This window comes from Siphateles boraxobius, unplaced genomic scaffold (genome assembly GCF_051911475.1).
Source record: "Siphateles boraxobius isolate OS27281-9 unplaced genomic scaffold, OSU_SipBor_1 63, whole genome shotgun sequence".
Lineage (NCBI taxonomy): Eukaryota > Metazoa > Chordata > Actinopteri > Cypriniformes > Leuciscidae > Siphateles > Siphateles boraxobius.
Genome location: NW_027509190.1, coordinates 709441 through 734776, shown reverse-complemented (window position 1 = coordinate 734776; position 25336 = coordinate 709441). Strand labels below are relative to the sequence as shown.

General features: G+C 42.9%; 8 non-coding genes across 8 annotated transcripts; 5 read left to right on the top strand and 3 right to left on the bottom strand.

Annotated features, from left to right (window-relative positions):
• The first annotated feature begins 5699 nt into the window (after positions 1 to 5699).
• On the top strand, positions 5700 to 5771 carry trnag-ucc (transfer RNA glycine (anticodon UCC)). Its single transcript has one exon. It is a non-coding gene; the product is annotated as a tRNA-Gly (tRNA).
• Positions 5772 to 6409: 638 nt separating this feature from the next.
• trnag-ucc (transfer RNA glycine (anticodon UCC)) lies at positions 6410 to 6481 on the top strand. Its single transcript has one exon. It is a non-coding gene; the product is annotated as a tRNA-Gly (tRNA).
• Positions 6482 to 6706: 225 nt separating this feature from the next.
• trnad-guc (transfer RNA aspartic acid (anticodon GUC)) lies at positions 6707 to 6778 on the bottom strand. The gene has a single exon. It is a non-coding gene; the product is annotated as a tRNA-Asp (tRNA).
• An 8261-nt stretch (positions 6779 to 15039) lies between these two features.
• On the top strand, positions 15040 to 15111 carry trnag-ccc (transfer RNA glycine (anticodon CCC)). Its single transcript has one exon. It is a non-coding gene; the product is annotated as a tRNA-Gly (tRNA).
• A 935-nt stretch (positions 15112 to 16046) lies between these two features.
• trnad-guc (transfer RNA aspartic acid (anticodon GUC)) lies at positions 16047 to 16118 on the bottom strand. Its single transcript has one exon. It is a non-coding gene; the product is annotated as a tRNA-Asp (tRNA).
• A 638-nt stretch (positions 16119 to 16756) lies between these two features.
• trnad-guc (transfer RNA aspartic acid (anticodon GUC)) lies at positions 16757 to 16828 on the bottom strand. The gene has a single exon. It is a non-coding gene; the product is annotated as a tRNA-Asp (tRNA).
• Positions 16829 to 19091: 2263 nt separating this feature from the next.
• Positions 19092 to 19163, top strand: trnag-ucc (transfer RNA glycine (anticodon UCC)). The gene has a single exon. It is a non-coding gene; the product is annotated as a tRNA-Gly (tRNA).
• A 1785-nt stretch (positions 19164 to 20948) lies between these two features.
• On the top strand, positions 20949 to 21020 carry trnag-ucc (transfer RNA glycine (anticodon UCC)). Its single transcript has one exon. It is a non-coding gene; the product is annotated as a tRNA-Gly (tRNA).
• Positions 21021 to 25336: the final 4316 nt, after the last annotated feature.

The following is a 25336-nucleotide window of genomic DNA, read 5'->3' as shown; positions in this document are numbered from 1 at the left end:
ATTGGAGATTGATAAACTCCAAGAGAAAACTAAAGTCAAATATTAAACTATGGTTGAGAACTTGACAATTAAGATTGAGATTGAGAAATGTGAAACGTTATTGAGAACTAGAATAATTATTTTTATGTAAGAACAAATAAGCAGAAGTAGTAGGCTACTGAATTAACAGTTGCTAAATGTAAAATGTGTAGAAAGGCATCTGATTAAACAAACAGCTTGAAAAGTTGACCATGAAAGAGCTAGAAGCTGATGTTTTGCTTTCAAAAGATAAGTCTGCTATTGGCTGTAATGAAACAGTTCGCTTATCTAAATCTGATGTGTGCTGTGGCTGAAACAGCCAGTGCGACAGAGACTCAATCTGAATGGAAATTTGTAATGTCTAGATTCCCTGACGTGGGCAAAAGACAACTGTAAAACTATGTTTATTTGAAAACACATGTAATTTCTGGCAAAGATGCCTTAAGCTGGGATAGAGTTAAAAGATGGTAGATAAAAGTTTGATGTTAGAAGTATATGAGAGAGCAGTGTACCAGTCTTGAATGCCTCAGAGTCTCTCTCTCATTCAATGTCATCTAAAAGCTGTTATCTGAGCCTGTGTCATAAGTGATAATAAGCTATTTATAGTAAAGCACAGTGTTTCAGTTGAAAACCATAGACACAGAGATGTTAAAAGAAATCATTACCATTCAGAGGGCAATTTGTATTTAAATGTTAAAAATGTTAAAAGTAAAACTGAATGACTTTAAAGAAGTCTTTAAAATAATACAGACCTTAAACGATAGAAGTGACATTTTGATTTGCGTATTTTAGGACCAGTAACAACTTTGTCTCATTTAGTCTCCACCATTCAGGACCGATGGCTCCGGCTACAGATGAAGTACACTGAATGTACGGCTGTGATCTAAATTCACTGAGTATAGTCTAAGTAGCTAGGTTGCTGCTTTTAAGATAGTTAATGGATTTAAGTGATTAAATACTGTTGTTATTAACCTGTCTCCCTGTGAACACTATTAGGCAATCGGAATGGCTCTGGTGACTCTTGAACGTGCCTTTCCTAAGCTCCAGAAAACAGCTGAGTTCTGTTGAAGAAAACTGATTGTATTGGGAAAGAGCGGTCACCAGTGTGTACGTGTGTACGAGTGGCTACTCAATGACGGGATGATCTTCCTGGCCAGGGGACAGCCTAACGCAGGGGGTCACGAACATTGGGCACCTCCGGATGGAGGTGTTATTTGTGAGAAAGGTATGAGAGTTGAGCGCTGATTACTGGAGGCCACCGGGGTCAGCAGAGCATTGAGAGGTGAGATGCGCTGTGAGGTTAAAATTAATGTTACGGCAGTCTGACCCAGAAATGTGAGTTCCTCTATACCACTCACCAGAAACCGCATTGATTGTATGGCTTGTTTTTCATTGTGACAAGTGTCTGCAACTATGCCAGGGGACGACACCCTGAAGAGAAGAAAATTAAAGATAAATAGCTAACGGGAGTGGGCTTTCAGGAGCCAGCTGATTCCATGAGGTGATTGCCATTATTTGCTGCGGAGACAGTAACAAAACTTAATTATATGAGGGACATGATGTTGGTTGCCATATGGGCAAGTAAAATGTATAGAAGAGTTAATGTTGAGCTAATATGTCTATAACATAGTTTTAACTCCTGAAGGTCGTTAGGCATGGTGGTGGCTAAAGATGAAGACAGGCTTTTGTAGGTTTGAGAAGAGTCTGGATAACAAAGGTGAATGGTAAAAGGTTAATGTAATAAATTTAATATTACATTTAGTCTAAATTACAGTCTTAGGAGGCTGTTGAAAAGATTATTTGTTTATGGCGCTTTTCCATTACCAGTACCAGCTCGACTCGGCTCGACTCGCCTCGGCTCGCCTCGACTCGGCTCGCTTTTCGCTCCGTTTTCCATTGCAGATAGTACCGCCACAAATAGTACCCGGTAGTCATAGCGACGCCGCAGGAAACTGCCGTGACGTAATCTTATACGCGACACACATCCGCTACCCACACACACAGGACAATGGGGGAAATCGAGTATATGCTGTTTTTGATCCTCGGGATGTGGCTGTTTCTCACAGCAAGAAGACAAACGTTGTTTCATGAGAGGCTGAGGGCAGAAAAACGAAACACTGCTGAAAAAAACAGGAGAGTTTGGGAATTACTACAGAGTTCAGACTACGAGACGAATCCGGTTGTTCAAAGCCGACGCAAGAGGGTAAGTTATGCTAACATAGCTAACGTTTGCATATGTGTAAATACTATACTATATGCAAAGTATTTAATCAACTTTATAGCTACCAGTATTACGTACTAAAATGTGCATGGTTTATGTGTTTCAGATCTGTTTAGCTTTGCAAAGTCGCCGCGGCAAACCGTCTGTTTGGGCTTTCAACCGAGCTACCGAGTGGTGGGATGTTATTGTTCCTGGTTTCACAAACGCGCAGTGGGTTCAGAACTTCAGAATGTCGGAAGAAACATTCATATATTTGTACAACAAACTGCGTCCAGTGATGGAGAGACAAGGTCCTTCAAGGTGTTGTAGATGGAAAAGGACTGTTCTGGAACGTGTTTGCAGGACTGCCTGGCAGCTTGCATGATGCTCGTGTTTTAAGACTGTCCACATTGTGGGAGTTGGCCAGCCGTGGCAACCACTTTCCAGCTTACACCAGGAATATTGGTGGGGTGAATGTTGCCTACTACATCCTGGGAGATTCTGCCTATCCCCTGCAGAACTGGCTCCTAAAGCCATTCACTGACACTGGACGGCTGACAGTAGAACAGCAGATCTACAACAAGAAAATATGTCGAGCACGGGTAGTGGTTGAAAACGCTTTTGGTAGACTGAAGGGAAGGTGGCGTTGCCTCATGAAAAGAAATGACTGTGATGTTACAATCGTGAAATCTATGATTCTTACTTGCTGTGCTTTGCATAACCTTTGTGAGAGTCATGGAGAGGACTATGACGATGACTGGGATGCACCTGCAGCAGCAGAGCCTGTGGTGCCAGTGGCACAGGGTGTTGAGGAGGAGGGCAGAGATGTACGGGAGGGTCTGATGCGTTATTTTAATTGCTAAATAAATACATTATCATTAAATATGTTGTCTCTGCTGTTTTTCATTAAAGGTTATCACAGTATAAAATCTGAAAATACTTGTTTAAACCCTTGTAAAAAGGCAAACCATCAAAAAAAGACACTGTTTGTAATAAGTTTCAAAAAGGTTTTATTTAAACATGCATACAAATAGAAAAAAATATAATATTAATATAAATTCACACATCCAACTATATACATATGTTACATGTAGTGCAAACATTAAATTAAAATAAACAAAGGGGTTTCAGTCCAGGGGCGGTGGAACAGCATCCCGCCGGTTCAGTGCCTGGACAAGCTGGCTCAGGGTTCCCAGAAAGGCCTGGTTGAAGGACGACATTGCAGCCATCTCCTCTCTCCTTAAAGCCGCTTCTAGTTCTCGGGCATGTGCTGCATCATCGAGTGCCATCTGTAAATGGCGCTCCCGCTGTGCCCGGTTCAATTCCAGCTGCTCGACATCCGATGTCTGCATCTCCCTCAGGACAGTCAGATGCTCCTGTTCCCTCTTTCGTTTCCTCCGTCCTGGCCAAAAAAATAATTACAATGAATGAGTTATAAAGAAAAACGGACAAGTCACGTTTCATTCAAAGGTTGTGTGTGTTGTAAATTGTTCACATGTATTATCATTACAGCTTCTACATAAAAAAAGACAAGCCCACAACTTACTATTACTTATATAGTATATAACGACTTAACATCTGAGTAAATGTATTTAATGTATTTATTAAAGATCTATTTTAGTAAATGTCAACTTTAAAATACCATGTGTACAGTATAGGTGTACGTCTGGAAAGTTATAAAAATACTGAACAGGTTTATTAATGAATCCTGCATTCCCATAACTGGGAATGCTTCCTGTTGTTATGCAAGTATGTTTACGTTATATTAATGAGTTATTGATACGATTAATGATATATTAAAAAGTGTGTATAGATTCACAGACAACAGGCTAGAAGAGTTTACTTTTTCTCCAGTTATACTAACCGGTTGCCGGTGTCGACGCTGCTGCGGGTCTCGGTGTCGACGCTGCTGATCTTGTTGGTGTCGATGGTGCCGCTGGTTCCGGTGCCGAGGTGGCATCAGTGGGAGTCACTGAACCATTCTCTCTCGTCGAAAAGGAATCTAGATAGAAAGATCATACAAAAGTCAACACAATACGAAAATAGCAATGGCAGATAGTTAGCGGTAGCAGCAATTGTTATCTGCGACACAAGTTTACAGTCTTCGATGTTATAAGTGAGCTTCAGCTTTTCAAAAGCCAGCCTACAGAAAACAAAACTCTCAAGCAGAGTGCGCCTACATGATTAATGTAATGTAAATTTTAAACACTCACCATCCTCCAACAGCGACTCCAACAAACTGGTGGCCGAGTCAAGTCCACCCTCCCTCCCGTTGCTCGCCGGTCTATGGCCGTAGATACCGTCCATCTGTTCGTACCACTTCCAGCTTTTTCGGTTTGAACAACTGCGGCCGTTGTGGTCCTTTACAGCTCTGTAGTCACTCTTCAGTTTTTTTAACTTTTCCCTACATTGCTGGAAAGTCCTGTTGTAGCCATGTGTGGACAGCAGTTCGGAGATTTCTTGATAAACTTTTTCGTTCCTCGTTGCCCCATCAAGCTCTCGCTGAATCCTTTCTTCGGCAACCAAACATAGGAAAGTCTGCACCTCCTCGTTTGACCACGGCGTATTCTTCCGAGTTGCCATAATAGTAAGTTTAGTATATCTGGGCAAACTATTTAAAAATGGCGGGGTTATTCTCTGGTTATTCTGGATACTCCGTCTGCGGCGTGCAATGATGACGCAGTGAATAGTGACGATTCTCTCTGACCAATCAGCAGTCGGCATTGTATTACGTCACATTTTAGTATCGCCTTAGCTCGCTTAGAACCTCGCCGGAGGTGGTACGAAAAAAAGTACCCGAAAGCAGGTACAGGTACAACTTTTACACAGTGGAAAACCAAACAAAGGCGAGTCGAGTAGCGCCGAGCCGAGCCACGGCGAGCTGGTACTGTGTAGTGGAAAAGCGCCATTAGAGAGAGAGAGACTGTCTGAGTGGAGGCAGGGATGGTAACTGTGTCTGTCTTTCTGTTATCGGCCTGCTAGAGCAAGCTGAAGCAAAATAGTGATAATGAACCAAAATCCAGCTGACTTTTCTAAGATCAAATGAATAATGAACAGACATGCTTTGAAACTGGTTAAGAGACCATGTAAAATTAGGTAAAAGCTACAGTAAAATGTGAAGTTTAAAATCTTACTTAAAATTTAAATCTTTTTAGAGATGATATAATGAAAAGCGAACATTAAAAATGAACAGTTAAAATATGTGTCTAATATGTGTGTGTGTGATGGTGACTGCACTCTATGTCTTGTATGTGTTAGTTTGGGGTACTATTATTTCCTGATTTTGAGGATATTGTGTCATTAACCTCTTGTTTTTTAATATGGTGCCTGGTAGGTCAGGTCAATAAGTTCATGCCATTTTTTTAAGTGCCAGGTCCAAACAAAGAGAGTTTCAGTTCATCTCCACCTGCCAGCTGCTAATGTATTGCGAAAATTCTTGCTGACCGCACAACACGGCTTCCAGCCTACATCCAAAAGTCTTGCGTTGGTGGTATAGTGGTGAGCATAGCTGCCTTCCAAGCAGTTCATCCGGGTTCGATTCCCGGCCAACGCATCACATTTGTAAATTAAAGACCTTGATTATGAGCATTCTTGCTATGGGTTCGATTCCTGGGGCAGTCCATTCTTGCTGTATGCGTTCGATTCCCGGCCAACGCATTGCATTTTTCTCAAGCTGTCTTTAAAACAGTCGTCCGAGGCCCCTTGCCAACTTCTCCTGTAACTTGTTTCCTGGAGCAAAACATTTGTTAAGGTCTTTTGGCAGCAGTAAAGGACTGGATCTCCCCGTCGGGGAATCGAACCCCAGTCTTACGCGTGACAGGCGGAGATACTTTCCACTATACTAACGAGGAGTTGCAGAGACAGGTAGTTGTATCCGATCAGCGCGGCTTGCAGGAAAGGCGTCATGCGTCATTTTAGCTCAACGCTTCACAGAAGCCAGTGAATCCAAAAAATAATCTAATACCGTTTAAATATGAAGTGTCTGTATAAAACGTGTTACATTATTAAATTAGAGACCTTGTTTTTTAATATGGTGCCTGGTAGGTCAGGTCAATAAGTTCATGCAATTTTTTTAAGTGCCAGGTCCAAACAAAGAGAGTTTCAGTTCATCTGCACCTGCCAGCTGCTAAAGTATTGCAAAAATTATTGCTGACCGCAGAACAGGGCTTCCGGTCTAAATCCAACAGTCTTGCGTTGGTGGTATAGTGGTGAGCATAGCTGCCTTCCAAGCAGTTGACCCAGGTTCGATTCCCGGCCAACGCATCACATTTGTAAATTAAAGACCTTGATTACGAGCATTCTTGCTATGGGTTCGATTCCTGGGGCAGTCCATTCTTGCTGTATGCGTTCGATTCCCGGCCAACGCATTGCATTTTTCTCAAGCTGTCTTTAAAACAGTCGTGCGGGCCCCTTGCCAACTTCTCCTGTAACTTGTTTCCTGGAGCAAAACATTTGTTAAGGTCTTTTGGCAGCAGTAAAGGACTGGATCTCCCCGTCGGGGAATCGAACCCCGGTCTTCCGCGTGACAGGCGGAGATACTTTCCACTATACTAACGAGGAGTTGCAGAGACAGGTAGTTGTATCCGATCAGCGCGGCTTCCAGGAACGGCGTCATGCGTCATTTTAGCTCAACGCTTCACAGAAGCCAGTGAATCCAAAAAATAATCTAATACCGTTTAAATATGAAGTGTCTGTATAAAACGTGTTACATTATTAAATTAGAGAACTTGTTTTTTAATATGGTGTTATAGGATTACAAATTTTATTTAAATGTTTAATTTAGATTTCCAATACAATAGTATTTTATATAGAGAAAGTTTATAAATGATGAGACCAGGAAATCTCTGCAAACGGTAGGGGTTCCCAGCAGGATATTCCTGACTGTCCCATCTCAGTGCGAGAAGGCTAGGCTTTTCCTGTTCTCATTGTTTTACCGGGTGAAGAGTCATGCTGAGCAAGTTTGAACACCTGCTATTTTATTACTGAGACCATTTGTCTTGGAGTTCTTATCTCAGTGTGAGAAGTCCTGCACCGTTCTGTTCTCATGTTTCAGCTCATTTACATGCTTTGTTCCTCACAATGTAAACCCTCCCCCTTGAAATGTATATAAACTACAATGTAAAGTTCCCTTAGTTAGACGATGTTGGAATGACTGCAGCTACCGACAAGCAATAAAGAACTTCTGCTTGGAAAACTTCCACTGTCTCCTGGTCTGAGCTTCTAACTTTTCTACAAAGAAAAAGATCACTACAGTGCCTGGTAGGTCAGGTCAATAAGTTCATGCAATTTTTTTAAGTGCCAGGTCCAAACAAAGAGAGTTTCAGTTCATCTGCACCTGCCAGCTGCTAATGTATTGCGAAAATTCTTGCTGACCGCACAACCGGGCTTCCAGTCTACGTTCAAAGGCCTGCGTTGGTGGTATTGTGGTGAGCATAGCTGCCTTCCAAGCAGGTGACTGGGTTCGATTCCCGGCCAACGCATCACATTTGTAAATTAAAGACCTTGATTACGAGCATTCTTGCTATGGGTTCGATTCCTGGGTCTGTCCATTCTTGCTGTATGGGTTCGATTCCCGGCCAACGCATTGCATTTTTCTCAAGCTGTCTTTAAAACAGTCGTCCGGGGACCCTTGCCAACTTCTCCTGTAACTTGTTTGCTGGAGCAAAACTTTTGTTAAGGTCTTTTGGCAGCAGTAAAGGACTGGATCTCCCCGTCGGGGAATCGAACCCCAGTCTCCGCGTGACAGGCGGAGATACTTACCACTATACTAACAAGGAGTTGCAGAGACAGGTAGTTGTAACCGATCAGCGCGGCTTCCAGGAATGGCTTCATGCGTCATTTTAGCTCAACGCTTCACATAAGCCACTGATTGCAAAAAATAATCTAATACCGTTTAAATATGAAGTGTCTGTATAAAACGTGTTACATTATTAAATTAGAGACCTTGTTTTTTAATATGGTGCCTGGTAGGTCAGGTCAATAAGTTCATGCCATTTTTTTAAGTGCCAGGTCCAAACAAAGAGAGTTTCAGTTCATCTCCACCTGCCAGTGGCTAATATATTGCGAAAATTCTTGCTGACCGCACAACAGGGCTTCCAGCCTACATCCAACAGTCTTGCGTTGGTGGTATAGTGGTGAGCATAGCTGCCTTCCAAGCAGTTGACCAGGTTTTGATTCCCGGCCAACGCATCACATTTGTAAATTAAAGACCTTGATTACGAGCATTCTTGCTATGGGTTCGATTCCTGGATCGATCCATTCTTGCTGTATGGGTTCGATTCCCGGCCAACGCATAACATTTTTCTCAAGCTGTCTTTAAAACAGTCGTCAGGGCCCCTTGCCAACTTCCCTGTAACTTGTTTGCTGGAGCAAAACTTTTGTTAAGGTCTTTTGGCAGCAGTAAAGGACTGGATCTCCCCGTCGGGGAATCGAACCCCAGTCTCCGCGTGACAGGCGGAGATACTTACCACTATACTAACAAGGAGTTGCAGAGACAGGTAGTTGTAACCGATCAGCGCGGCTTCCAGGAATGGCTTCATGCGTCATTTTAGCTCAACGCTTCACATAAGCCACTGATTGCAAAAAATAATCTAATACCGTTTAAATATGAAGTGTCTGTATAAAACGTGTTACATTATTAAATTAGAGACCTTGTTTTTTAATATGGTGCCTGGTAGGTCAGGTCAATAAGTTCATGCAATTTTTTTAAGTGCCAGGTCCAAACAAAGAGAGTTTCAGTTCATCTGCACCTGCCAGCTGCTAAAGTATTGCGAAAATTATTGCTGACCGCAGAACAGGGCTTCCAGTCTACAACCAACAGTCTTGCGTTGGTGGTATAGTGGTGAGCATAGCTGCTCTAAGCAGTTGACCCGGGTTCGATTCCCGGCCAACGCATTGCATTTTTCTCAACCTGTCTTTAAAACAGTCGTCCGAGGCCCCTTGCCAACTTCTCCTGCAACTTGTTTGCTGGAGCAAAACATTTGTTAAGGTCTTTTGGCAGCAGTACAGGACTGGATCTCCCCGTCGGGGAATCGAACCCCAGTCTCCGCGTGACAGGCAGAGGTACTTTCCACTATACTAACAAAGAGTTGCAGAGACAGGTAGTTGTATCCGATCAGCGCGGCTTCCAGGAACAGCGTCATGCGTCATTTTAGCTCAACGCTTCACAGAAGCCAGTGAATCCAAAAAATAATCTAATACCGTTTAAATATGAAGTGTCTGTATAAAAAGTGTTACATTATTAAATTAGAGACCATTTTTTTTAATATGGTGCCTGGTAGGTCAGGTCAATAAGTTCATGCAATTTTTTTAAGTGCCAGGTCCAAACAAAGAGAGTTTCAGTTCATCTGCACCTGCCAGCTGCTAAAGTATTGCGAAAATTATTGCTGACCGCAGAACAGGGCTTCAGGTCTACATCCAACAGTCTTGCGTTGGTGGTATAGTGGTGAGCATAGCTGCCTTCCAAGCAGTTGACCCGGGTTCGATTGCTGACCAACGCATCACATTTGTAAATTAAAGACCTTGATTACGAGCATTCTTGCTATGGGTTCGATTCCTGGGTCTGTCCATTCTTGCTGTATGGGTTCGATTCCCGGCCAACGCATTGCATTTTTCTCAAGCTGTCTTTAAAACAGTCGTCCGGGCCCCTTGCCAACTTCCCTGTAACTTGTTTTCTGGAGCAAAACATTTGTTAAGGTCTTTTGGCAGCAGTAAAGGACTGAATCTCCCCGTCGGGGAATCGAAACCCCAGTCTCCGTGTGACAGGCGGAGATACTTTCCACTATACTAACAAGGAGTTGCAGAGACAGGTAGTTGTATCCGATCAGCGCGGCTTGCAGGAACGGCGTCATGCGTCATTTTAGCTCAACGCTTCACAGAAGCCAGTGAATGCAAAAAATAATCTAATACCGTTTAAATATGAAGTGTCTGTATAAAACGTGTTACATTATTAAATTAGAGACCTTGTTTTTTAATATGGTGCCTGGTAGGTCAGGTCAATAAGTTCATGCAATTTTTTTAAGTGCCAGGTCCAAACAAAGAGAGTTTCAGTTCATCTGCACCTGCCAGCTGCTAAAGTATTGCGAAAATTATTGCTGACCGCAGAACAGGGCTTCCAGTCTACATCCAACAGTCTTGCGTTGGTGGTATTGTGGTGAGCATAGCTGCCTTCCAAGCAGGTGACCGGGTTCGATTCCCGGCCAACGCATCACATTTGTAAATTAAAGACCTTGATTACGAGCATTCTTGCTATGGGTTCGATTCCTGGGTCTGTCCATTCTTGCTTTATGGGTTCGATTCCTGGGTCTGTCCATTCTTGCTGTATGGGTTCGATTCCCGGCCAATGCATTGCATTTTTCTCAAGCTGTCTTTAAAACAGTCGTCCGGGGCCCCTTGCCAACTTCTCCTGTAACTTGTTTGCTGGAGCAAAACTTTTGTTAAGGTCTTTTGGCAGCAGTAAAGGACTGGATCTCCCCGTCGGGGAATCGAACCCCAGTCTCCGCGTGACAGGTGGAGATACTTGCCACTATACTAACAAGGAGTTGCAGAGACAGGTAGTTGTAACCGATCAGCGCGGCTTCCAGGAACGGCTTCATGCGTCATTTTAGCTCAACGCTTCACATAAGCCAGTGATTGCAAAAAATAATCTAATACCGTTTAAATATGAAGTGTCTGTATAAAACGTGTTACATTATTAAATTAGAGACCTTGTTTTTTAATATGGTGCCTGGTAGGTCAGGTCAATAAGTTCATGCCATTTTTTTAAGTGCCAGGTCCAAACAAAGAGAGTTTCAGTTCATCTCCACCTGCCAGCTGCTAATGTATTGCGAAAATTCTTGCTGACCGCACAACTGGGCTTCCAGCCTACATCCAACAGTCTTGAGTTGGTGGTATAGTGGTGAGCATAGCTGCCTTCCAAGCAGTTGACCCGGGTTCGATTGCTGGCCAACGCATCACATTTGTAAATTAAAGACCTTGATTATGAGCATTCTTGCTATGGGTTCGATTCCTGGATCGATCCATTCTTGCTGTATGGGTTCGATTCCCGGCCAACGCATTCCATTTTTCTCAAGCTGTCTTTAAAACAGTCGTCAGGGCCCCTTGCCAACTTCCCTGTATTTTGTTTGCTGGAGCAAAACTTTTGTTAAGGTCTTTTGGCAGCAGTAAAGGACTGAATCTCCCCGTCGGGGAATCGAACCCCAGTCTCCGCATGACAGGCGGAGATACTTTCCACTATACTAACAAGGAGTTGCAGAGACAGGTAGTTGTATCCGATCAGCGCGGCTTGCAGGAAAGGCGTCATGCGTCATTTTAGCTCAACGCTTCACAGAAGCCAGTGAATCCAAAAAATAATCTAATACCGTTTAAATATGAAGTGTCTGTATAAAACGTGTTACATTATTAAATTAGAGACCTTGTTTTTTAATATGGTGTTATAGGATTACAAATTTTATTTAAATGTTTAATTTAGATTTCCAATACAATAGTATTTTATATAGAGAAAGTTTATAAATGATGAGACCAGGAAATCTCTGCAAACGGTAGGGGTTCCCAGCAGGATATTCCTGACTGTCCCATCTCAGTGCGAGAAGGCTAGGCTTTTCCTGTTCTCATTGTTTTACCGGGTGAAGAGTCATGCTGAGCAAGTTTGAACACCTGCTATTTTATTACTGAGACCATTTGTCTTGGAGTTCTTATCTCAGTGTGAGAAGTCCTGCACCGTTCTGTTCTCATGTTTCAGCTCATTTACATGCTTTGTTCCTCACAATGTAATCCCTCCCCCTTGAAATGTATATAAACTACAATGTAAAGTTCCCTTAGTTAGACGATTTTGGAATGACTGCAGCTACCGACAAGCAAAAAAGAACTTCTGCTTGGAAAACTTCCACTGTCTCCTGGTCTGAGCTTCTAACTTTTCTACAAAGAAAAAGATCACTACAGTGCCTGGTAGGTCAGGTCAATAAGTTCATGCAATTTTTTTAAGTGCCAGGTCCAAACAAAGAGAGTTTCAGTTCATCTGCACCTGCCAGCTGCTAATGTATTGCGAAAATTCTTGCTGACCGCACAACCGGGCTTCCAGTCTACGTTCAAAGGCCTGCGTTGGTGGTATTGTGGTGAGCATAGCTGCCTTCCAAGCAAGTGACTGGGTTCGATTCCCGGCCAACGCATCACATTTGTAAATTAAAGACCTTGATTACGAGCATTCTTGCTATGGGTTCGATTCCTGGGTCTGTCCATTCTTGCTGTATGGGTTCGATTCCCGGCCAACGCATTGCATTTTTCTCAAGCTGTCTTTAAAACAGTCGTCCGGGGACCCTTGCCAACTTCTCCTGTAACTTGTTTACTGGAGCAAAACTTTTGTTAAGGTCTTTTGGCAGCAGTAAAGGACTGGATCTCCCCGTCGGGGAATCGAACCCCAGTCTCCGCGTGACAGGCGGAGATACTTACCACTATACTAACAAGGAGTTGCAGAGACAGGTAGTTGTAACCGATCAGCGCGGCTTCCAGGAATGGCTTCATGCGTCATTTTAGCTCAACGCTTCACATAAGCCACTGATTGCAAAAAATAATCTAATACCGTTTAAATATGAAGTGTCTGTATAAAACGTGTTACATTATTAAATTAGAGACCTTGTTTTTTAATATGGTGCCTGGTAGGTCAGGTCAATAAGTTCATGCCATTTTTTTAAGTGCCAGGTCCAAACAAAGAGAGTTTCAGTTCATCTCCACCTGCCAGTGGCTAATATATTGCGAAAATTCTTGCTGACCGCACAACAGGGCTTCCAGCCTACATCCAACAGTCTTGCGTTGGTGGTATAGTGGTGAGCATAGCTGCCTTCCAAGCAGTTGACCCGGTTTTGATTCCCGGCCAACGCATCACATTTGTAAATTAAAGACCTTGATTACGAGCATTCTTGCTATGGGTTCGATTCCTGGATCGATCCATTCTTGCTGTATGGGTTCGATTCCCGGCCAACGCATTCCATTTTTCTCAAGCTGTCTTTAAAACAGTCGTCAGGGCCCCTTGCCAACTTCCCTGTAACTTGTTTGCTGGAGCAAAACTTTTGTTAAGGTCTTTTGGCAGCAGTAAAGGACTGGATCTCCCCGTCGGGGAATCGAACCCCAGTCTCCGCGTGACAGGCGGAGATACTTACCACTATACTAACAAGGAGTTGCAGAGACAGGTAGTTGTAACCGATCAGCGCGGCTTCCAGGAATGGCTTCATGCGTCATTTTAGCTCAACGCTTCACATAAGCCACTGATTGCAAAAAATAATCTAATACCGTTTAAATATGAAGTGTCTGTATAAAACGTGTTACATTATTAAATTAGAGACCTTGTTTTTTAATATGGTGCCTGGTAGGTCAGGTCAATAAGTTCATGCAATTTTTTTAAGTGCCAGGTCCAAACAAAGAGAGTTTCAGTTCATCTGCACCTGCCAGCTGCTAAAGTATTGCGAAAATTATTGCTGACCGCAGAACAGGGCTTCCAGTCTACAACCAACAGTCTTGCGTTGGTGGTATAGTGGTGAGCATAGCTGCTCTAAGCAGTTGACCCGGGTTCGATTCCCGGCCAACGCATTGCATTTTTCTCAACCTGTCTTTAAAACAGTCGTCCGAGGCCCCTTGCCAACTTCTCCTGCAACTTGTTTGCTGGAGCAAAACATTTGTTAAGGTCTTTTGGCAGCAGTACAGGACTGGATCTCCCCGTCGGGGAATCGAACCCCAGTCTCCGCGTGACAGGCAGAGGTACTTTCCACTATACTAACAAAGAGTTGCAGAGACAGGTAGTTGTATCCGATCAGCGCGGCTTCCAGGAACAGCGTCATGCGTCATTTTAGCTCAACGCTTCACAGAAGCCAGTGAATCCAAAAAATAATCTAATACCGTTTAAATATGAAGTGTCTGTATAAAAAGTGTTACATTATTAAATTAGAGACCATTTTTTTTAATATGGTGCCTGGTAGGTCAGGTCAATAAGTTCATGCAATTTTTTTAAGTGCCAGGTCCAAACAAAGAGAGTTTCAGTTCATCTGCACCTGCCAGCTGCTAAAGTATTGCGAAAATTATTGCTGACCGCAGAACAGGGCTTCAGGTCTACATCCAACAGTCTTGCGTTGGTGGTATAGTGGTGAGCATAGCTGCCTTCCAAGCAGTTGACCCGGGTTCGATTGCTGACCAACGCATCACATTTGTAAATTAAAGACCTTGATTACGAGCATTCTTGCTATGGGTTCGATTCCTGGGTCTGTCCATTCTTGCTGTATGGGTTCGATTCCCGGCCAACGCATTGCATTTTTCTCAAGCTGTCTTTAAAACAGTCGTCCGGGCCCCTTGCCAACTTCCCTGTAACTTGTTTTCTGGAGCAAAACATTTGTTAAGGTCTTTTGGCAGCAGTAAAGGACTGAATCTCCCCGTCGGGGAATCGAAACCCCAGTCTCCGTGTGACAGGCGGAGATACTTTCCACTATACTAACAAGGAGTTGCAGAGACAGGTAGTTGTATCCGATCAGCGCGGCTTGCAGGAACGGCGTCATGCGTCATTTTAGCTCAACGCTTCACAGAAGCCAGTGAATGCAAAAAATAATCTAATACCGTTTAAATATGAAGTGTCTGTATAAAACGTGTTACATTATTAAATTAGAGACCTTGTTTTTTAATATGGTGCCTGGTAGGTCAGGTCAATAAGTTCATGCAATTTTTTTAAGTGCCAGGTCCAAACAAAGAGAGTTTCAGTTCATCTGCACCTGCCAGCTGCTAAAGTATTGCGAAAATTATTGCTGACCGCAGAACAGGGCTTCCAGTCTACATCCAACAGTCTTGCGTTGGTGGTATAGTGGTGAGCATAGCTGCCCCCCAAGCAGTTGACCTGGGTTCGATTCCCGGCCATCGCATCACATTTGTAAATTAAAGACCTTGATTACGAGCATTCTTGCTATGGGTTCGATTCCTGGGTCTGTCCATTCTTGCTGTATGCGTTCGATTCCCGGCCAACGCATTGCATTTTTCTCAAGCTGTCTTTAAAACAGTCGTCCGAGGCCCCTTGCCAACTTCTCCTGCAACTTGTTTGCTGGAGCAAAACATTTGTTAAGGTCTTTTGGCAGCAGTACAGGACTGGATCTCCCCGTCGGGGAATCAAACCCCAGTCTCCGCGTGACAGGCGGAGGTACTTTCCACTATACTAACAAAGAGTTGCAGAGACAGGTAGTTGTATCCGATCAGCGCGGCTTCCAGGAACAGCGTCATGCGTCATTTTAGCTCAACGCTTCACAGAAGCCAGTGAATCCAAAAAATAATCTAATACCGTTTAAATATGAAGTGTCTGTATAAAACGTGTTACATTATTAAATTAGAGACCCTTTTTTTTAATATGGTGCCTGGTAGGTCAGGTCAATAAGTTCATGCAATTTTTTTAAGTGTCAGGTCCAAACAAAGAGAGTTTCAATTCATCTGCACCTGCCAGCTGCTAATATATTGCGAACATTCTTGCTGTCCGCACAAGAGGGCTTCCAGTCTACATCCAACAGTCTTATGTTGGTGGTATAGTGGTGAGCATAGCTGCCTTCCAAGCAGTTGACCCGGGTTCGATTCCTGGCCAACGCATCACATTTGTAAATTAAAGACCTTGATTACGAGCATTCTTGCTATGGGTTCGATTCCTGGGTCTGTCCATTCTTGCTGTATGCGTTCGATTCCCGGCCAACGCATTGCATTTTTCTCAAGCTGTCTTTAAAACAGTCGTCGGTGGCCCCTTGCCAACTTCTCCTGTAACTTGTTTGCTGGAGCAAAACATTTGTTAAGGTCTTTTGGCAGCAGTAAAGGACTGGATCTCCCCGTCGGGGAATCGAACCCCGGTCTTCCGCGTGACAGGCGGAGATACTTTCCACTATACTAACGAGGAGTTGCAGAGACAGGTAGTTGTATCCGATCAGCGCGGCTTCCAGGAACGGCGTCATGCGTCATTTTAGCTCAACGCTTCACAGAAGCCAGTGAATGCAAAAAATAATCTAATACCGTTTAAATATGAAGTGTCTGTATAAAACGTGTTACATTATTAAATTAGAGACCTTGTTTTTTAATATGGTGCCTGGTAGGTCAGGTCAATAAGTTCATGCAATTTTTTTAAGTGCCAGGTCCAAACAAAGAGAGTTTCAGTTCATCTGCACCTGCCAGCTGCTAAAGTATTGCGAACATTCTTGCTGTCCGCACAAGATGGCTTCCAGTCTACATCCAACAGTCTTGTGTTGGTGGTATAGTGGTGAGCATAGCTGCCTTCCAAGCAGTTGACCTGGGTTCGATTCCTGGCCAACGCATCACATTTGTAAATTAAAGACCTTGATTACGAGCATTCTTGCTATGGGTTCGATTCCTGGGTCTGTCCATTCTTGCTGTATGCGTTCGATTCCCGGCCAACGCATTGCATTTTTCTCAAGCTGTCTTTAAAACAGTCGTCGGTGGCCCCTTGCCAACTTCTCCTGTAACTTGTTTGTTGGAGCAAAACATTTGTTAAGGTCTTTTGGCAGCAGTAAAGGACTGGATCTCCCCGTCGGGGAATCGAACCCCGGTCTTCCGCGTGACAGGCGGAGATACTTTCCACTATACTAACGAGGAGTTGCAGAAACAGGTAGTTGTATCCGATCAGCGCGACTTCCAGGAACGGCGTCATGCGTCATTTTAGCTCAACGCTTCACAGAAGCCAGTGAATCCAAAAAATAATCTAATACCGTTTAAATATGAAGTGTCTGTATAAAACGAGTTACATTATTAAATTAGAGACCTTGTTTTTTAATATGGTGTTGTAGGATTACAAATTTTATTTAAATGTTTAATTTAGATTTCCAATACAATAGTATTTTATATTGAGAAAGTTTATAAATGATGAGACCAGGAAATCTCTGCAAACGGTAGGGGTTCCCAGCAGGATATTCCTGACTGTCCCATCTCAGTGCGAGAAGGCTAGGCTTTTCCTGTTCTCATTGTTTTACCGGGTGAAGAGTCATGCTGAGCAAGTTTGAACACCTGCTATTTTATTACTGAGACCATTTGTCTTGGAGTTCTTATCTCAGTGCGAGAAGTCCTGCACCGTTCTGTTCTCATGTTTCAACTCATTTACATGCTTTGTTCCTCACAATGTAATCCCTCCCCCTTGAAATGTATATAAACTACAATGTAAAGTTCCCTTAGTTAGACGATGTTGGAATGACTGCAGCTACCGACAAATAATAAAGAACTTCTGCTTGGAAAACTTCTACTGTCTCCTGGTCTGAGCTTCTAACTTTTCTACAAAGAAAAAGATCACTACAGTGCCTGGTAGGTCAGGTCAATAAGTTCATGCAATTTTTTTAAGTGCCAGGTCCAAACAAAGAGAGTTTCAGTTCATCTGCACCTGCCAGCTGCTAATGTATTGCGAAAATTCTTGCTGACGGCACAACTGGGCTTCCAGTCTACGTTCTAAGGCCTGCGTTGGTGGTATAGTGGTGAGCATAGCTGCCTTCCAAGCAGTTGACCCGGGTTCGATTGCTGGCCAACGCATCACATTTGTAAATTAAAGACCTTGATTACGAGCATTCTTGCTATGGGTTCGATTCCTGGGTCTGTCCATTCTTGCTTTATGGCTTCGATTCCCGGCCAACGCATTGCATTTTTCTCAAGCTGTCTTTAAAACAGTCGTCCGGGCCCCTTGCCAACTTCCCTGTAACTTGTTTGCTGGAGCAAAACATTTGTTAAGGACTTTTGGCAGCAGTAAAGGACTGAATCTCCCCGTCGGGGAATCGAACCACGGTATTCCGTGTGACAGGCGGAGATACTTTCCACTATACTAACGAGGAGTTGCAGAGACAGGTAGTTGTCCCCGATCAGCGCGGCTTGCAGGAACGGCGTCATGCGTCATTTTAGCTCAACGCTTCACAGAAGCCAGTGAATCCAAAAAAAAATCTAATACCGTTTAAATATGAAGTGTCTGTATAAAACGTGTTACATTATTAAATTAGAGACCTTGTTTTTTAATATGGTGCCTGGTAGGTCAGGTCAATAAGTTCATGCATTTTTTTTAAGTGCCAGGTCCAAACAAAGAGAGTTTCAGTTCATCTGCACCTGCCAGCTGCTAATGTATTGCGAAAATTCTTGCTGACCGCGCAAGAGGGCTTCCAGCCTACATCCGACAGTCTTGCATTGGTGGTATTGTGGTGAGCATAGCTGCCTTCCAAGCAGGTGACGGGGTTCGATTCCCGGCCAACGCATCACATTTGTAAATTAAAGACCTTGATCACGAGCATTCTTGCTATGGGTTCGATTCCTGGGTCTGTCCATTCTTGCTGTATGGGTTCGATTCCCGGCCAACGCATTGCATTTTTCTCAAGCTGTCTTTAAAACAGTCGTCCGGGACCCTTGCCAACTTCCCTGTAACTTGTTTGCTGGAGCAAAACTTTTGTTAAGGTCTTTTGGCAGCAGTAAAGGACTGAATCTCCCCGTCGGGGAATTGAACCCCAGTCTCCGCGTGACAGGCGGAGATACTTTCCACTATACTAACAAGGAGTTGCAGAGACAGGTAGTTGTATCCGATCAGCGCGGCTTGCAGGAACGGCGTCATGCGTCATTTTAGCTCAACGCTTCACAGAAGCCAGTGAATGCAAAAAATAATCTAATACCGTTTACATATGAAGTGTCTGTATAAAACGTGTTACATTATTAAATTAGAGACCTTGTTTTTTAATATGGTGCCTGGTAGGTCAGGTCAATAAGTTCATGCAATTTTTTTAAGTGCCAGGTCCAAACAAAGAGAGTTTCAGTTCATCTGCACCTGCCAGCTGCTAAAGTATTGCAAAAATTATTGCTGACCGCAGAACAGGGCTTCCAGTCTACATCCAACAGTCTTGCGTTGGTGGTATAGTGGTGAGCATAGCTGCCTTCCAAGCAGTTGACCCGGGTTCGATTCCCGGCCAACGCATCACATTTGTAAATTATAGACCTTGATTACGAGCATTCTTGCTATGGGTTCGATTCCTGGGTCTGTCCATTCTTGCTGTTTGCGTTCGATTCCCGGACAACCCATTGCATTTTTCTCAAGCTGTCTTTAAAACAGTCGTCCGAGGCCCCTTGCCAACTTCTCCTGCAACTTGTTTGCTGGAGCAAAACATTTGTTAAGGTCTTTTGGCAGCAGTAAAGGACTGGATCTCCTCGTCGGGGAATCGAACCCCAGTCTCCGCGTGACAGGCGGAGATACTTTCCACTATACTAACGAGGAGTTGCAGAGACAGATAGTTGTATCCGATCAGCGCGGCTTCCAGGAACGGCGTCATGCGTCATTTTAGCTCAACGCTTCACAGAAGCCAGTGAATCCAAAAAATTATCTCATTCCGTTTAAATATGAAGTTTATGTATAAAACGTGTTACATTATTAAATTAGAGACCTTGTTTTTTAATATGGTGCCTGGTAGGTCAGGTCAATAAGTTCATGCATTTTTTTTAAGTGCCAGGTCCAAACAAAGAGAGTTTCAGTTCATCTGCACCTGCCAGCTGCTAAAGTATTGCGAAAATAATTTCTGACCGCAGAACAGGGCTTCCAGTCTACATCCAACAGTCTTGCGTTGGTGGTATAGTGGTGAGCATAGCTGCCTTCCAAGAAGTTGACCAGGGCTCGATTCCCGGCCAACGCATCACATTTGTTAATTAAAGACCTTGATTACGAGCGTTCTTGCTACGGGTTCGATTCCTGGGTCTGTCCATTCTTGCTGTATGGGTTCGATTCCCGGCCAACGCATTGCATTTTTCTCAAGCTGTCTTTAAAACAGTCGTCCGGGCCCCTTGCCAACTTCTCCTGTAACTTGTTTGCTGGAGCAAAACTTTTGTTAAGGTCTTTTGGCAGCAGTAAAGGACTGGATCTTCCCGTCGGGGAATCAAATCCCGGTCTTCCGTGTAACAGGCGGAGATACTTTCCACTATACTAACGAGGAGTTGCAAAGACAGGCAGTCGCCCCCGATCAGCGCGACTACAGCTCGCTGCAAACAGCCTTCCCACTTCCAGGAACGGTGTCATATTACCTCAACGCTTCACAGAAGCCAGTGAATCCACAAAAAGAATCTAATACCATTTAAATATGAAGTGTCTGTATAAAACGTGTCACATTTTTAAATTAAAGACCTTGATTACGAGCATTATTGCTGTATGGGTTCGATTCCTGGGTCTGTCCATTCTTGCTGTATGGGTTCGATTCCCAGCCAACGCATTGCATTTTTCTCAAGCTGTCTTTAAAACAGTCGTCCAGGGCCCCTTGCCAACTTCTCCTGTAACTTGTTTGCTGGAGCAAAACTTTTGTTAAGGTCATTTTGCAGCAGTAAAGGACTGGATCTTCCCCGTCCTCCCGCTTGACAGGCGGAGATACTTTCCACTATACTAACAAGGAGTTTCAGAGACAGGTAGTTGTATCCGATCAGCGCGGCTTCCAGGAACAGCGTCATGCGTCATTTTAGCTCAACGCTTCACAGAAGCCAGTGAATCCAAAAAATTATCTAATTCCATTTAAATATGAAGTTTCTGTATAAAACGTGTTACATTATTAAATTAGAGACCTTGTTTTTTAATATGGTGCCTGGTAGGTCAGGTCAATAAGTTCATGCAATTTTTTTAAGTGCCAGGTCCAAACAAAGAGAGTTTCAGTTCATCTGCACCTGCCAGCTGCTAAGATTCTTGCTGACCGCACAAAACGGCTTCCAGTCTGCATACATCAGGCTTGCGTTGGTGATATAGTGGTGAGCATAGCTGCCTTCCAAGCAGTTGACCCGGGTTCGATTCCCGGCCAATGCATTGTATTTTTCTCAAGCTGTCTTTAAAACAGTTGTCCGGGGCCCCTTGCGAACTTCTCCTGTAACTTGTTTGCTGGAGCAAAACTTTTGTTAAGGTCTTTTGGCAGCAGTAAAGGACTGGATCTCCCCGTCGGGGAATTGAACCCCAGTCTCCGCGTGACAGGCGGAGGTACTTTCCACTTTCCACAAGGAGTTGCAGAGACAGGTTGTTGTATCCGATCAGCGCGGCTTCCAGGAACGGCGTCATGCGTCATTTTAGCTCAACGCTTCACAGAAGCCAGTGAATGCAAAAAATAATCTAATACCGTTTAAATATGAAGTGTCTGTATAAAACGTGTTACATTATTAAATTAGAGACCTTGTTTTTTAATATGGTGCCTGGTAGGTCAGGTCAATAAGTTCATGCAATTTTTTTAAGTGCCAGGTCCAAACAAAGAGAGTTTCAGTCCATCTGCACCTGCCAGCTGCTAATGTATTGCGAAAATTCTTGCTGACCGCAGAACAGGGCTTCCAGTCTACATCCAACAGTCTTCAATAGTGGTGAGCATAGCTGCCTTCCACGCGGGGGCCAGTCGCATGTAGGTGTAGAGCGTTGCTAGCCAATAAGAACGCAGGAAATCCCAGGGAGGGCCAGTCGCATGTAGGTGTAGAGCGTTGCTAGCCAATAAGAACGCAGGAAATTCCAGGGAGGCGGGCCTGTAAAATACACGAAATTACAGGTTCGAGTCTCGTCTCGACCACAACTACCATAAAGTGTATCTAGATTAAAAAATGATTAGAAACTCATGTTAAGTAAGATTTACATATAATAAACTAACTTTGTGCACAAAAATAGAATAAAACGTGTAAGATTTGTTGTTGTGTAGAATGTACAAAATGTGCAACTACCTTAATAAACATTTACATTATAATAGGGTTTAGTTTTCTTTAATATAGAAAATATTTGAATGTGAATAATTGTAAAGAACATTTTGATAATGTTTTAGACCTTTACATTTTACATTGAGATATTTACATTATATTTGTTTAACTATGTACAGAAATCCAATATATATATGAAATATAACCAGTAAACACCAAATAGTAAGTTTCTCGTTTTATTTATAGTACAGAAATATACATATTATTATGTAAAACTGAAAAAGGTAATGTATTAAATACTTATAGATTAAACAACAATAACATTAATAATAATAATAATAAAATATAAAGCTATGGAGAACATAGGAAAAAAACAAGATTTTTTTAAATCAAATAATTATGTAGTGTTTAATGACAACAGTTATTAACATTTAGTGTTTACACATCTGAGCAAGATAAAATAATGCAAGTCAATAAAATTTACTTTAAAAACACTAAAGTACAATGCAAACAAGGACACAATTATTATATAATATAAATATATATAAATATATTTATATAAATAATACCTATATACACCTATATAAATAAAGGTGACTTGACTTGACTTGACTTGACACAATTGTTTGATTTTAATGAACAATGGAAATAAATGTAACAATTTAAAATGATAGATTATAGATTAAACAACAGCAATAATAATATCTAAAGTTGAGGAGAACAGGAAAAAACAAGAAAAAAAGTATTTTAAACTAAACAATTATGTACAGAGTATAATAGTACCAGTGCTTAACATTTAGTGTTTTTCAAATCTGAGCAAGATAAAATAATGCAAGTCAATAAATGAACTTAAAAAAACACTAAAATACAATAAAATACAATACTTTTGGTATTTTAATGAACAAATGGAAATAAATTAAATATTTAAAAAAATAATATATATATATATATATATATATATATATATATATATATATATATATATATATATATATATATATATATATATTAAAAGTGCAATAATATGTATATACATATATGCATAAGATTGTGCAAGGAATGCCTTTGAGCTATAAACAGTATTTGAGGTCTGGGCATGTCATTTGTCAGTGAAGTCATTTTTTCTTTTCCTCAATCCACCTCTGCTTCTCAGCCTCATAGAATGGAGACTGCTGAAAGTCTTTCCATGAAATTTCATTCCCTGAGCCTGATAAAGGGAAAACACTTTAGCAGGACAGTAAATGTATTTGCCTGCCACTCCAGGGAAACCAGTGTGAATATGAGGACTGTTGGGTCCTTGTTTCAGTGGTAGGTGGCAGAATCTGCACAGACGACCAGTAGGATGCTCCATTACTGACTTTCTCTTGCTTCTCTCCTCAATCACCCTCCTATTTACTGCCCCTCTCTGCTTCGAGGACTCCAGTTCTCGCTGAAAAAAAGGAGTCTCTGCAAAGTCTTCAAAGGGCATTCTGGGGTTGGTCAGGCCCTCTGCGGAATATGTGTCAAAAACTTTCTTGGAGCAGTAGAAGTATTTAACATCACCACCTTGATAAAAGAAATGTATTGAGGTGCCATCACCCATGTATCGAGAATTAGGCTGACCACAGGCTAAACAGGATCTAGTGTGCTTTTTTTGCAGCATATGCTGTTGTTGTTGCTGCTGAACTGCCTGCTGCTTCTCTATGATGTCCTTCACCATCTTCTCAAGCGCTGCCTGGTCCAGAAAGACAGTCTCAGGAACACTCTTTGCGGGAGGATTGACTGGGGCAGGTGGCAGTACTGTCACTGGGACACTGATGGTTTCACTGCCTGAGTGAAGAAGCTGCCATAACTGCTGTGTCTCCAGGAGCTTTTCTGGGCTGGTGTTGAGTGAAGCATTAGTGTTCTTTTTTTTAGCAAGGTTTTTTATGTACCGTGCTGCTTTGTGGTTGAGTGCAAAAGGCTGTTTGGGTCAGTGCAGGCACTCTGTACCATAGCAGCATATTCACCATCCACCTTTGTCAGGAGGTCCTTGCTCCCGTGGTGCTTGGCCAGCAAACCATCAATGGCATTTCTCATTGGATCTGTCCATCTGTTATGGTCCAACACAAAGACTCGACCGCCTGTCTTAATGGGTCCAGTCCGAGCAGCACAGGGAGAAGCAGCTAAAGGCAGTGGTGGTGTGCTTGGCAGTTCTAAAAGAGATTCACAAAATTATTAAACGAAGTATTTGTTTTGTGTGCATAGATTAGGCAAACAGATTACACACATTGGTGCCTGTATGAATAATATAATTACCTGCATCTAAAAGAAACTCCTCAGATGTTTGTTCCTTCACTGTCACAGCACTCGGAGTAGAAAAACATTGAAAATGAGAGTCTGTGGGGTGGCCTCTGGTTCAGGAGCAAGAGGGGTCTCAGCAGAAGAGGAATCCTCTAAGCATTTCTGAAATTCAGCAAAATTAGTGTTATATGCGAGCGAGAATTATTAAGTATTTGTTTTTTAATAAAAAGTTTGTTATCAAAGAACTTTAAAGGCTTACCTGAGATGGAAATGAGAACTCAGTGCCAGATGAAGACTCTTCTTGCATCCCTAGGTCTGTCTTCCTGCTTTTGTGTTTGTCAAAGTCAAGAGGCACAGGTCGACAGCCTGGCTCCACATATTGTAGGCCAAACCTCTCTCTTGTGTCCCAGCTGGAGATGTGGAAGGCTGGATATTTGGGTTACCCAGTCACTCTTATAGATGCCCTGTTTAACTCCATCATCAAAACAGGGTCAAACACTCCAGGTAAGACAAGCCCAGGCTGCTTCAGGTCCACCAGCCGCTGATAATTCCAGCGTGCGACACCAGTCATACCCTGCGCCTGGAACAGCTCAGGAGAGACGCGATTACCCGTTACTCACTGAGCCTGGTGGAAATGAAACCCCTCTTGCTGTGAAGTGCCTCTGACAGGGATCCCGATGGGCACAGCAGCTCCTTCACCCTTGACATGATTCAGTTGTACCGAAATTTTAGCATCGAGGGTTTAAAAAGGAAGATGTTGTTGGGATCCTTTGCAAGATGGAAATGGTGAAGTACTTCTTCCACTCTTTGGACCAGCTCTCTAGGATGTGGCACTTTTGTCCTGCAGTGCGCTCTGATGTGCTGCTTTGTGGGATTAGCAGGCTCAATTCCACAGAACTTGTATGCGTTCCTCAGTTTCTCCAGGTCACTCTGATCTACTACGGCAGAAGAGAGGAACTGGCAGAACGAGCTATACAGAGGATGGTGCTCCGAAACACATTCCCTGGTGAATCGCCGCATACAGTGAAACAAGTCTAGTTTAACCACCATGTCCTCATTGTACTTCTGGCAAGCGGCATTTACATTCTTGAGGTTTTCTGATGTAACCTCTGCCACAGTAGCTTCAGTGGTCCTCCAAGCTTCCCACTGCTGGTGCTCATATGGTCCTGGGTCCATCACTCTGAAAGCAGCACA